Source organism: Nannospalax galili, unplaced genomic scaffold (assembly GCF_000622305.1).
Source record: "Nannospalax galili isolate Female #2095 unplaced genomic scaffold, S.galili_v1.0 scaffold182, whole genome shotgun sequence".
Classification (NCBI taxonomy): domain Eukaryota; kingdom Metazoa; phylum Chordata; class Mammalia; order Rodentia; family Spalacidae; genus Nannospalax; species Nannospalax galili.
In genome coordinates this window covers 2093519-2107831 of record NW_008348662.1, presented here as the reverse complement: position 1 = coordinate 2107831, position 14313 = coordinate 2093519, and positions in this window count along the sequence as shown.

The window sequence follows — 14313 nt, the reverse complement described above, 5'->3', positions numbered from 1 at the left end:
AGATCAACAGCAAACCTGGGGTGTTTGTTTCCCTGCCTCTCTTTTTCAGTCCAAGTTGATTTTTTTATTCGGTCGCTGGTGAAGGGATAAAAGAACATTCACCCCAAGAGCAGATGCCTGAGCACAGGATGCCCGAATTCTTGTCTTTTTTACCTGGTTGTATACCCACCCCCAAACCAATAGCATGAATGAAATACATGCAAAAGCGAATGAGCTGTGCTTTAAGACACAGGCTGGAGAGTTTCTTATGTGTGACAGATTTAGTTACATTTGCTGATTTATACCAAATTTATGAAAACTTCCTAGGTGTTCTGTTAGTTTCCCCATTTTACAGCTAAGGAACTGAGGTTGCAGTGCAAGATGGAGACTTTTAGACAGATGAGATAGGTCTGTCGGATTCCCAAACCCATACTCTATGCAGCTCAAGGATGCTAATCCCTTAGCAGTCTGGACTACTACCTGTGCTCCATTGTTTTTTTGAGTTTTCTCTTGTTGCGGCTCCTCCTAGGCAGAAACCCTCAATTTACCACCCCAGTATTTTGTACAGAGATTAGCTTTAAGGCTTTCATGATTATTTGGTGAATACTGAATAAAGAATGGAGAGAATGAAGGAGAGAAAGGAGGGAGGGAAGGAAGAAGAGAAGGAGGAAGGAAGGGAGCCATCATTTCAGCCAAGCACTTGTGGAAAGGTGTAGGTTAAGGGAACCTGTGAGTTTTGTGCCATCTGCTGGAAAATTTGAAGTACTACAGAGGACTGGGTCTGGAGGGTTGAGTGCCAGCTTATAGGCAAGATTTTTCAAGATTTTGGATACATCAACATAGGTGACAAGTTTGGGCTAAGATTCCGCAACAAATAACCTCACAGTGTTTCCCCAGATCCACCCTAGATTTTTCTCCTCCTTGTCAGAGGACCCAGCTGAATTAATGGAACAGGCCAGTTGGAAAAGCCTGATTATAAAGGCAACTCCATTTTCCCACCAACTACACTGTGAAGTATCATTTCTGGTTAATCTCCAGTTAACCAATGTCACACAATTCAGCTTTAAGCTTTTTGTCCTAAGATTTCTTTGTCAAGTAGTCAATATTTAAGACATTTTATACTTGGTACCAGAGAACTCCAGTTATAAGAACTCCGGATGAGGCTTCTTGTGAAATCAGTGGCTTTTTTACAAAGCTAAAGGACTTATCTTGTGTATAAATTTAAATGAGTTTAAAAATTCTGGACAGGCCAGGTGTGGTGGCGCACACCTTTAATCCCAGCACTTGGGAGGCAGAGGCAGGTGGATCTCTGTGAGTTCAAGGCCAGCCTGGTCTACATTGTGAGTTTCAGGACATCTGGGGCTACAGGGAGACCCTGTCTCAAAAAGACCAAAAAATAAAAAATTCTGGACACAGTTGTACAAACTGTAAAAGCTGATAAACTGATCATTGTTAAATCAACACAGCCTAGATTCATGGTCCCAGGAAAGTTTCTCCTTGAGCTTACAGAGCAGCAGATGGACAGAGAAAAGATAGAGTTTGAAGAAAATGAACTCTTGCTCTGGCCCTTCCCATCACTGGTAGTGGCAGCAGCATCCTCTTCAAAAAGAACACTTTAGAGCATTCTCTCCATTTACAGTTAAGAACTGTCAAAAGATAAATCACAACTAACCAAATAAAATTGGTTTTATTTGCCATTCTAGAACAGAATCAGGCAATAGGCACAAGGAAAAATGGTTCAGAGTTCTCTGCCCCACCCATGGGCAGGTTTTATCTGTAGCCAGAGAAAGGGAAATGAGGGGGCTGGAGAGATGGTTCAGTGGTTAAGAGCACTGACTGCTCTTGCTGAAGACCTGGGTTCAAATCCCAGCACACACATGGCAGTCGATAGCTGTTAGGAGAGGGAGAGTCAATCTTCTTTAAAAAGAGGGTAGCCCCTCATAAGTTACCATGCCCCCGTGGATGAACCCATTCCAAGAGTATTTGGGTAGCGCAAGTTAGACTTGAGGAATTTGAAAAAAAAAAAAAAAAAAAAAAAAGGCACAAAGTCGAGTGGTAGGTGTATTAGTTTGTTGTGATAAGACAGCAGGACCAAGGGAGCTTTTATAAGGAAAATTTTATTTGGCTTATGACTACATGGGTTACAGTCCATGATGGCTGGAGAGACATAGCAGCAGAGGTGGCCAGAACAGAAAACCAAGTGGTCACTTCTTTAAGCAGGCACAGGAAGCAGGAAGAGATGGGAAATCCAACAAGACTAAAAAACTCTCAAAGCTCACCCCCAGAGACGTGCTTCCTCCAGTGTGGCCACACCTCCTAAAGGTTCCATGACCCTCCCCAAACAGCTCCACCAACTAGGGACCAAATGTTTTGGATCCTATGGGAAACATTTTCATTCAAACCACCGCAGAAGGGAAGGGAAAGTAGACCTGGGAGAAGTTGGGGGAGGGGGACGAATATGATCAAAATACATTGCATGAAATTCTCAAAGAACTAAAAAAATAATTCATTAAAAAAAAAAAAAACCTGCCAGGCATGGTGGTGCACATCTTTAATCCCAGTCCTTGGGAGGCAGAGGCAGGCCAATCTCTGTGAGATTGAGGCCTGTCTGGTCTACATAGTTCCAGGCCAGCTGGAGACCCTGTCTCAAAAAAACAAAACAGGAAGGAGGGAAAGAGGGAGTTGGGAGGGGAGGGGAGGGGAGGGAGGAAGGGAGAGAGGGAGGGAGGGAGACAAGGAGAGAGGGAGGGAGGGAAACAGGGAGACCAGCCTGCACTGGTTGTGGACAAGGCTTCAAATCTCATCTTCTCCCTCTTTCTTAAGGGAATGTTATCAACCTTCCCTTGGCAAGTAAGATGGCCAGTGAATGACTTAAAAGGAAGTTTATGTTGTTGGCAAGTGACTGTCTTAGTTTCATTATTGCTATGATAAAATACCCTGTCAAAGCAACTTAAGTAAGAGAAGGTCTATTTTAGCTCACAGTTCCAGGGACAGTCCATCATGATGGGGAAGTAAAGGCAGCAAGAGCTTGAAGCAGCTGGTCACTACATCCTCAGTCAAGAGCAAAGAGCTGTGGGTTAATGCCTGCATGCTAGTGCTCAGCTCACTCTCTCCACTCTCATCCCCTTCAGGACCCCCTGCTCAGGGAATGGGCCTGTCAACAGTTAAAATGGGTCTTCCCACATCAAGTAACTTAAGACAACCCCTTATAGACAGTCCCTCACAGGTGTGCCCAGGGGCACACCTCCTAGCTGTCAAGTTGACAATTCCTACTAACCATCACAGTACCTTAACCTTTCTCCCATCTTCTTTCTCCTTCCTCAGAAATGATGGGTGGTTCACTAGCAAATGTTCTGACCTTGATGTAATCTGTGGGTAGAAGCCATGTTTTAGGATTGGTGAAACAGAAAGCAGAGGGTCTCATGTGACATCACGAAGCCAGCAGCCCAGAACCACCTATGACCCTTCGAGGGATTTACGATCATGTAAAAGAAAATCCCTTGCTAAGTTGCCCTAGCTCAGCAAGTGTCAGCAGCGACCACATGCAGTTCCTCACATATCATCTGGGTGGCATTAAGGAGAGACTTCTTAATGCTCCTGACCCACTTGCATTTATAAAATGTGGATATAGCTTTTAAAAAGCCCTACAGACCTTTCCAAGACTCTATAAAAGCCCCCCCCCCATTTCCACCTCCTGAGTCTGCAGATCATGCCAGTGTTCCCTTGGTCTTACCTGACTCCAAGATGTAAAGTGAGGGGGTGAGGGGGTGAAGGTGGCTCCTACAAGGCAGAAAAGCAGAGCTTCATGTCAGCCACCCTGATTGCAATCTTCACGCCCCCTCCAGTGCTGTCTGAAGGGGGTATGCTCACCCCACACTTTGGGCTCAAGTCTCCTGGTCAGCATGCTAGGAGGAAATTGTCCCTCCAAGTTCAGCACACTCTTCACTGGGCTTCGGTGGTAGTCTTCCTCGATGGAATGAAAGTAAAACAAATACCATTCTAACAAATGACAGCAACCTGAAAATAATTTAAATGACAGAGAAATAGCCATTATAGCAGAGTGCCCAGCCAGTGGCTGAACTTAGCAACGGCCACATGGGGTCACTGCACCCTCAGGAATGAAGGAACACTGACTAGGATGCCTGCCTGTACTGGATTGGGTTAGAGACCAGCTGCTGGTGGAAAGGATGGGAGCCACAGAGCTGAACTTCTGTGATCAAGTCTCTCCCTGCAGTGAGAGGGGAAGGGTCTCACAGTGGTCTTTGAACCAGGAAGCAGCCATCTGCACTATTACTCTATTATCAGTTATTATAGGACTTTGGCTCACAGCTGGTGAAAGCCTCTCTCTGAAAGGGGACAACTATCCAATAACCAAGGTCAAGGCCTAGGAGTCAGGAGTCCTGGATGATGAGTTTCTGGCTCCATCTGCTGGTGATGTCGAAGGACCAACCTTCACCATCTGCTGGTGATGTCAAAGGCTGGGGACAGGGGTTTGAACACTATACTCACTTGAGTGACCTTGGGCTAATTGCTTTGCAGCTTGGAGCCTTTGCTTGTCTTACTCATAAACTGGGGATTGTAACAGTTCATAGCTAATGCATCTAACATCCATCAGCAGAAGCATGGGCTGAGCAATCAGCCCTGACCATGTCTCTTCTGAGTTTCGGGCTAAGAGAAGAAGAGGGAGAAGAAGATGGGCTCAGCGCAGCTTAGGGAAGGCAGGAGGCAGGAGGGTCTCCGGAAGCTTGGGAGACCGTAGCCATCTTGTTGGGTATACTGCAGATGCAGGGATGGTGCCTCCTTATGACTAAGGCATCTGTGACAGTCGTAACTTCACAACGCAGAGGTCCCGTGAGGGCTCATTGAAATACAGCCTTGAATGCTGTGCAGTTGTAGCGTGCTCCCTGAGGATGTACTGCATGAGGTCTAAGATCATTCTCCAATGCTTGTCCCACAGCCGAGTGACCTTCAGAATTTCTGTTTGATTTAGAACTGTCTTGGGAGTGTCTAGCAAAGCCCCCATCCTAACCCAAATCCCATGTCATCAATTTATGTTTGCTTTATTTTTGCCTGTAAAAATTTTCATTTGACTGGGGCTGGAGAGATGGCTCAGCAGTTAAGGGCACAGGCTGCTCTTGCAGAAGACTTGGGTTCAATTCCCGGTGTCCATATGGCAGCTAACATCCATCCATTAACTCCAGTTCCAGGGGATCTGACGCCCTCTTCTGACCTCCATGGGCATTGCAAGACATGCGCGCACTTACGTACACCTATGAGCAGACCATAAGCTCATGCTCACCAGCAACATCAGCATCACCTGGGAACTCACATGTACAAACCTTGGGCCCTTGTCAGACCAGCTTAATCACAAACTCAGGACTGAGACCAGCCAGCTAGGTGTTATCTAACAGTGGCATGGTGTGTTTCAGAGTCTGAGAAGCATTGCCGTGAAGGACGGTGGCCCGCCAGCTTACTTCCAGTGTCACCCTCCTTACAGTGACTCTTTGCTCTTTTTGGCATCTGCATTGCAGTCTTTCCCACTTTCTCTCATCAGCCTGGCCCTGCTTTCTCGTTGCTCTGTCCCCACTCTGGCATCTAGCAGTGGGTAGTGATGGGTTAACTAGGTATGCCAATTTCCACAGGTCCTTAAGGAAGGAATGTGGTTCCTCCTCAGATTTCCACCTACAAAAACTCATGCTTTCTTGGAACCAGTGAGTACCATAGGGCCAGATATAGATACCAGTGTATTTTGTGACATTGGGACACACCCAGATCATGATGATGACAATCAATGTCTAATGATAATGGTCACCATCAATTAGGCCATTACAAGAGTGGCAGTAGTAATGGTGACAATCACAACAGCCACAGCAGCTAGCATGTGTGGGCTGCTCACAGGATGCTCATGAGCTTTCCACAATTATTTTCATGCTTCACAGAGAAGGGGAAGGGGCAATAGTCTTGGAGAAGTTGGGTGGCCTTTCCTGTATACAAACATTGAAGAAAGAGGGAGGGACTTTCTACCCGATCCAGGGCTTTCTAGCCCTGCCCTGGGCCAACATCACCCTGGCTCCCCGCCCTCAGAGTATGAAGTCTTAACACAGAGCATCAGCAGTTTGTTTGGAAGAGATTTTCTTCTAGGCTGATCAGGTCTCCATAGCTTACATGTCTAGTGAGCAAGCATCCTCCTTCTAGTCTCAGACTGAGGAAAGAGTCCACGTGAGTTTGTCATTTCCCTGTCATGTTGTAGGGGCAGCATATGTAGCACATCAAAGCAGGTGCTTGGCTGCTACACTTAGAAACCACGTTGATGTCTTCTTAGCATATCTGTGGCTTGGGAGTAGAAATAGCACATTCTTTCTGGGGTGGTTGTGAGGTTGGGTGAGGTAGGAAATGGGGAACACGCAGATGAATCTATAAGCTCAGAAAGCCACACTGTCCATCTTTCTGAGGCAGGAGGCTGTTGCCAGGCTGTGCACTCCAGGGGCTGGTGAGTGGACAGCCCCCACCCCAGCTCCAGTTTGTAGACTTATTGGCACCCTGAGGTCTCTGGGAGAAACCGAACATTTCTAGCCATGGGTTTCTTAGTGCAGACCCCTTTGGAGAACAACCACTCTGTCTCTACCACCTCCTATAGTTCAGCCTCATCTTCACCTCTGCAGTTTGCTAAGCCCAGGGTATGAGTGGGGGAAGGGGGCAGTTCTGAGTGTTGACTACTTCCTCCTGTGTGAACTCTGCCAGGGCACAGCCACCACTGGGGATTTCTCTTGGGAGTTTGGGGTAGAGAAGCCTAGACACAGAATAAGGGGAATGGTGGGCTGACCCCGACCCTTGGGGCCAGTTGGCCTGGTACATATATTCTGGGAAGGGTAGATCCTGACCTGGGCATTTTCTCAGGTGCCTTCTATCGGATGTGTCAATTTATGTTCCCACAAAATCATGGATGAGGTTGGTAGAAATCAGTAGCATCTACAAAAGTCTGGATTCCAAGTTCCAGCCTCCACTGTATGACCTCCCTCCTCCTGCATAGCCATGGCCATGTCCTGGTGACATAGTTGCAGACATCCAGCTAGTCTTAGGCAGAGCTAATAAGGTTGAAATCTGAACTCCACTGCAGCAAGCTGCTTCCTTTCAAGGCGGTCTACCCTGGCCTTTTGGCAAATTATGGCCTCCACATGCCACACACTCTTTGGGTATGAGCACAGCACCAGGGTTTATGGCAGTCTCTGCCTTTGGCAGGATGCTTTTTCACGTCATGGAGAACGTTATGGAGAGGTCTCTGAAGCACTCCTGAAGCAAGCCATTTCTTTAAGTCATACCCTGAATTTTCATTACACTGGGGTGTGGCTGTGTGAAGCCAGAGTCTCGATATAGCTTTCACTGGATTGAGGGAGGCCAGTCAGGTGTACCAATGGGACTCTGGGTTCCAAGGTGCAGGTGGGTGACCAAGTCCATGCCCATCTCAGACATGTCTGATGGAGCCCAACTGGCCAGCATTTATAGGTGGAATCTTCTAGAACACAGCTGAAAAGCGGTCCACTACATCAAAGATCCAGTAGTTGGTACAAACTGTACAGAAGTGGGAATGTTCCCAGCACTGTTCAGTGCTCTTGTGATCTTTCCAAATGTGATCAGACTAGTTGTTGCAGAATAGATAAATAAAAATGACATTTAAGAAATATAGTCCAAGGGCTGGAGAGATGGCTCAGCAGTTAAGAGCACTGACTGCTCTTGCAGAGAACCTGGGCTTGATTCCCAGCACCCACATGGTGGCTTTGAGCTGTCCTTAACTCCAGTTCCAGGAGAATCCAAAGCCCCCTTCTGACCTCAGCAGCATTGCAAGACATGAGTGAATTCACATAAATGCAGGCAATACACTCATACAAAATAAAAATAATAAAGAAAATATTTTTAAAAAAATAAAATTAAAAAGAAATATAGTCCAGAGGCTGGTGAGATGGCTCAGCTCTTGCAGAGGACCAGGGTTCAATTCCCAGCATCCACATGGTGGCTAACAACTGTTCTTAACTCCAGTTCCAGGGGGTCTGATGCCCTCTTCTGACCTCCACAGGCATTGCACAACACAGTTGCAGGTAATACACTCATACAAATGAAATAAAAATAATAAAATGTTAAAAATATAGTTCACAGTGTATAGTATGCATACATTATTGTATATGATATATACCATTCATGATACATTTTAAAATAAATAATATATGCTACTGCAAAATAATTTATGTGTATACCCACATACTTTTCTAAAGAGAGATAATAATTCTTTTTAGGAACGTTTCACTAAATTTTGGTGTTGAAATTTTCTTTTCTCTCATGATAACAAGATGGTGGTGGTGGAAGGTTTCTGTCTTAACATGCGTAAGATAAATCAAGATTCACCCTAAAATAAAGTGAGAAGTAAAAGAAAAGTTAGTAACCTATGCCCTCTCCCTGACTTCTGAGACTTGGGACATGGGTGAGATCTCCACTGTGGGTGTCACCTGGATTGGAGATGTGCTCCTCCTTCTTCACCCTCCTCCACATTTCCTCCCTGACAGCCCCACACCTGGGAGCATCTGCCATTCCATCATAGTGGGTACTCAGAGGGGCACCAGGGACATGCCCTCTTGAGCTGGGTAGGGAGTGAACAAGCTGTGCAGAGGCCTATCACATTCTGAAATAGCAGGACTGGGGACTCCTGAACCTCAATCAACTGGGCTGATTACCCATCCTCCTCCAAGCAGCAGCTCAGTGTAGAGATCAGGAAGGACTGATCCATCCTCTGCCTAAGCTGGGCCCAGCCACAACTGCATCTGCCTTTGGCCCTTGTAGCTCCTTACTAGATGAGATGGTGGCCTATGAAAGGCCACTGTAAGAGACTAAGCCAAGCCTATGAATTGCTGGGGGTGGGCTCTCTAATCCGGTCACTCTGTGCTCCCTGAAGATTTTAACACAGGGCCTTGCTTAGAACTCACTGTGCCCCCTGAGCACCAGGGCTTCAGCTCTGGAACTAGACAGCAGTATTCACAGAGACCCTGGAAACCATACTGATTTCCTTATAACTTCCCATACCCCAGCATGATGGAAACCCAGGCTCTAACTAGCTTCTCTGTACTGCCTGCTTTGCCCCCAAGCCCCAGAGTGGTATCTCACCCCAACTATGTAGGGAATAACAGCCAAGAGCATCCTAGTTCAGAGAACAGCCGCAAGTAGCAGCAAGGGGCTTGTGCTAAACTATTTGGGGTTGCCGACAGTTTCCTGGACTTTCTCCTGCAGGAGAGGAGGTACAGCAGACCAAGAATGTCAAGTTCTCACCAGTCACAGGAGAAGCAGTTCCCTTTGGGGGTGAGAGAGGAAAGCAATTCCTTCCCCCTGAGCCCCAAGAGGCACATTTCAGTTCTTTTCTCCAATACCTTGCGCACAGTAGGGACTCAACAAATACACATTAGACCTATAATTGCTCATCTGCTTAAGGCTGCTGGATTGTGGGTCCTGTAATCTGTTTTCTAAGGACTATTTGCTACTGTACTAGCACCTGCCTATGTATAGTTTGGATTTATGTATGCTATAGCAAATTACCCAGAATGTCCAGGTACAAGGCCCAGCTAGATCAACTAAAGGTTTCAACTAGAGAGCAGGGATAAAACTGGACCGGGTAGTCTGCATGAATTCAGGACTTTAAGAGACCTGGGACCTGGGAGGTACAGGTTGGAAGAATGCCATGCCTTGTGAGGAAGAATTTCTAGACCCTGGGTATCTGACCTGAGAAAATCTAATTTTGTAGTTCTGTAATCTGATGAGATTTTTTTTTTTTTTCACCTTCAAAATGTCCTATGTTGAAAAGCTAAAATGAAGAGCTGGGGAGTTGGCTCAGCGATTAAAAGCACTGGCTGCTCTTACAGAGGACTCAGGTTCAGGTCCCAGCACCCACATGGCAGCTAACATCCATCTGTACATTCAGTTCCAGGGAATCTGATGACTTCTTCTGGCCTCCGTAGGCATTGCATGACATGGGTACACTTATATACATGCAGGTAAAGGTAAAATACCCATACACATTAAATAATTAAATAAATAAATAAAGCAAAAAAAGCTAAAATGCAACAAAAGAAAATAAACCACCATGGGAAGTAATTATGGGGCTTAACCAGGAGCCTCAGGTAAGCCTGGGTTACCCTTCGTGTCTGTTTCTTGCTCAGAAATCCCTTGGTGATTCAGGTCATAGTCCCTTTCACACTACAAAGCTGCCAGTGATGGCATTAAGGGAGCCACGGATAACCCTGTTCTAGTTTGCTTTCAATTGCTATGGAAAATACTCTGACCAATACCAACTTGGGGAAGAAAGGGTTTATTTGACTTACATCTCCCAGGTCACAGCTCATCACTGAGAAAACCCAAGGTAGGAACTCAGGGCAGGAACCTGGAGGCAGGAGCTAAAACACAGGCCATGGAGGAATGCTGCTTACTGGCTTCCTCCCCTGGCCCCTACTCAGTCTGCTTTCTTATGCAACATAGGTCCACCTGCCCAGGGGTGGCACCACCCACAGTGGCCTGGGCCCTCCCATATCACTCAATAATCAAGGAGATGCCTCACAGACATGACCACAGGCCAGTCCAACAGAGGCAATTCACCTATTGAGTCTCCCTCTACCCAGGTGTGTCAGGTTGACAACTGACGCCATCCAGCACAGATCCCCCCTCAAGCCCTTTGCATATAGGAGGTGGGTGCTGGCACCTCATGTGAGAGGGGGACACAGGAACGGAGAACCCAAATGATCTGCCCAGGTATGGACAGTGTGCAGTGGTGCAGCTGAGGACTTCAGTCACACCGTTGAACACAGTGATTGATCTATCTTTGCTTCATCATCTCATTCCTGACACGTGAATTGCTGTGATGGGTAACTTTATGTCACTTGCCCATATGTCTAGCCAGACAGTACTTGGGTGTTTCTATGAGGGTGTTTTGAGATGAGATTAACATGTTAACCAATAGACTAAGTGAAGCAGGGCCATTCTGTGGTTGGTCCCATCAATCAGCTGAAGGAATAAACGGAACAGAGCCTGGGTGACAGGGAGCAGCTTTCCCTACCTGTCATTTGAACAGGAATGTTGGCTCTGTGATTCTATAGCAGCTTCCAGCCTTTGAACCTGAACTTGGACATTAGGTCTGAAGATTTTAGATTGACCAGCAACAGGATACCTACACCCCAACTTGAAGCAAGGTGAAAAAATCTGGCACTAAAGAGGAAGAAGCCAAAGGCGAAACTGGGAGTGATCAGAAGGTGGAGTCAGTAGCCACTTGGCTCCTGAAGGCCCCCTCCATAGGGAAGGAATGCTCCAGGAATGCATACCAGCATAGCCCTGTTAAGGCCTAGCCTGGGTCTCCCAGAAAAGAGGTGCTACTCTTCACAGTACCACCTGTGTGGTAATGAAGGCAGTAGAACTTGAGTCAACTTATTACTGTTTCTAAATCCTCTATAGACAATGGACCTCTTTCTGCCAGGACAGCACCTCCCAGTACCCACATGTCTCCAAGGACCACCAACACTGGGACACACTGGCCATCAAGGAAAACTGGTCTGATTGCTGGAATTGGTGTGTGCATGTGTGTGTGTGTGTGTGTGTGTGTGTATACACATGCAAGCATGTGCTTTATTTAAAGTTTTAAAAGCCTAGATTCCTTACTATATAGAGGGACCACTTTATTAAAAGCCCTTGAAATACAAAGTCAGCCACATGTGCAAATCACCTGGGGAATGGCGTGGCCACATATTTCTTTTACAAATTGTTGGTGCTGGGGATGGAACCCAGGGCCCTGCATAGGGTAGGCACTAGCTCTGTCCCCAGCTGTAGCCCCATGCTTGTTTGCTCTTCAGTAGGACCTTTATTCAGTACATACTTCCACATCTTGTCCGTGAAACCCTCCATCTTTCTGCAGAGAAGCAGAGTGAGAAAGGAGAGTGAGTGGGAAGCATCCCTAGAGGTGGAGGGCAGGAGCAGCTGTGAAAGGAAGGATGATGGCCAGTTCCTGTCAGGGCTGGATCTGAGAACAGGTGTCTTGTGGATCAGGGTCTGTTTCTAGGGTCTGTTGGGGGCAGAGGTGGGGGAGTTGTGGTTCTCTGAATGACTCCTCCCGTTTCTGTCCCTATAGGTTCTAGAGATCTAGTCTTCTTCTGTCTCCTCTTCTCCAAGTCTGGCCACACAGGGTGATGTGGAATCCCAGGCACACCATCCCTTCTAAATGACAAAACATACACAGGACTGTTACATCTTGAGGGAGTCTGTGAGAATCCCTGTGATGAGAGGCAGAGTTCAGAACAGACACACAAGGTCTACTTGCAAAGGTTCCAGAATCTTGAAAAGTTCTTGTACTATATACCACCTACTCATGATGACGTGGAAAGATGACAGGGACCAATACCTTCAGTATCACTGTCAACACTATCAAATCCCAATGTGTCTCAACATTAAATTCCTGTTCAGTTTTTTTATTATTATTTTTTATTTGTATGAGTATATTGCCTACATGTGCATATGTGCACTGGTTCTATACAATGCCCACAGAGGTCAGAAGAGGGCGTTGAATACCCTGGAACTGGAGTTATGGATGGTTGTTAGCTGCCATGTGGGTGCTGGGAATCGAACCTGGGTCCCCTGCAAGAGCAGTCAGTGCTCTTAACCACTGAGCCATCTCTCTAGCAATGATGTTCACTTTTGGGAAATGAAAATTTATAAGTGTAGGACTGGAGAGATGACTCAGCAGTTAAAAGCACTGGTTGCTCTTGCAGAGGACCCACATTCAGTTCCTAGCACCCACATGGCAGCTAACAACCATCTGTAACTCCAGTTCCAGGGGATCCAACATCCATTCCTAGTTTCCTCAGACATTGTACATACATGGTTCTCTTACATACATGCAGGCAAAACACCCATACACATAAAAAATAAAATAATTATAGGTGATAGGGCCTAAGAAAAATGACTGGTTGGTCTTAGGTACTGATGGATCCTCTGCCCACCACAATGGGCCTCAACTCTGGCCTTCTGTAGCTTGGACAATACCTCATTCCACGTAGGCCAGAGAGCCACTGAAATGGGGTTCCTCTGAGGAGCTAAAGAGATGGAGGAAGAAGTCTGTCACTCATTTGTGTGTCTGTGTGTGTGTGTGTGTGTGTGTGATATATGTGTGCATGGGAGGTGCATGAGTGTGGAGGTCAGAGGACAACCCTGGCCTTTGGTCCCTACATTCTGCCGTATTTGAGACGGGGTCTCTTTTTCTTGCAGCTGCAATGCTGCACACACCAGGTCAGACTGGCTGGCCTGAGACCTTCTAGATATTTTCCTTTCTCCATCTCCCATCGCACAGTAGGAGCACGGGGTTCCAGCTGAGTGCTTCCTTGCCTGGCTTTTACATGAGCTTGGGGGATTTGAACTCAGGCTGTCAGGCTTGTAGAGCAAGCTTTTTACCTACTGAGCCATCTCCTCAGCCCCCAGAATCTTGAGCATACCCTTCACGTTTTCTGCTGTTCATCCATAAACAAATGAGAGTGAGCCACACTGGTCAGTCCTCACACAGGAGACAGCCATTCACAGTGTCCTGTGTATCCTTTGCAGCTTGCTATGATGTTTCACTTTACTGACAGTTGACATTTCAGAGCCATGCCTCCACTTGTAGATCTGTCCACTTCCCATGAGGATTTAGGCCCTTTCTGCTTCCCATACAAAAGGCAAATTTACAGCATTGTTTACCAGGGCTGGGGTTAGTGAGACAGTTGTAATTCCTGGAGGTGTTGTATAATTGAAAGACGCCTGATTGTGGTTTTACTTTACATTCCCCTGCTTCTAGTGTGGTTGAGGACCTTTTCACGTGCTATTGATCATTTGCTTTCTTTACACAGCTCTTGTCATACCTTTGGTGCCAACAGTTTTAGTGCGAGAAAATGCCTGTCCATCCTGTTTATATTCCCAGAGGAAAGCACTGTCAAGAGGCAGAGATTAGACATACCATCTGAAGGTAAAGCAATGATCCTAAGGAAGCAGGAGGTGGGACTCAGAACACAGGAGGAGGACTCGATAGGAGTGGGGCCTGTTCCTCTGGTAGGAGGGGAAGAAGGAAGGACAGCTCACAGGAGACAGCTGACAGGGACTGAGGACACTTGTACCCTGTGGTCTTGATTTTCTCTGCTGGGCTGGTGGTTTAGGGATGTGAGAGAGATTGCACAACTGTGGAAAGATGCTCTGGTGGAAAAACTAGCCAGACTGTGTAAAGGGATGATCCAGTTGCTTTGAGGGGCCTATTAGTGTGGCATGTACTACAACTAAGGCAAGTATGCAGTC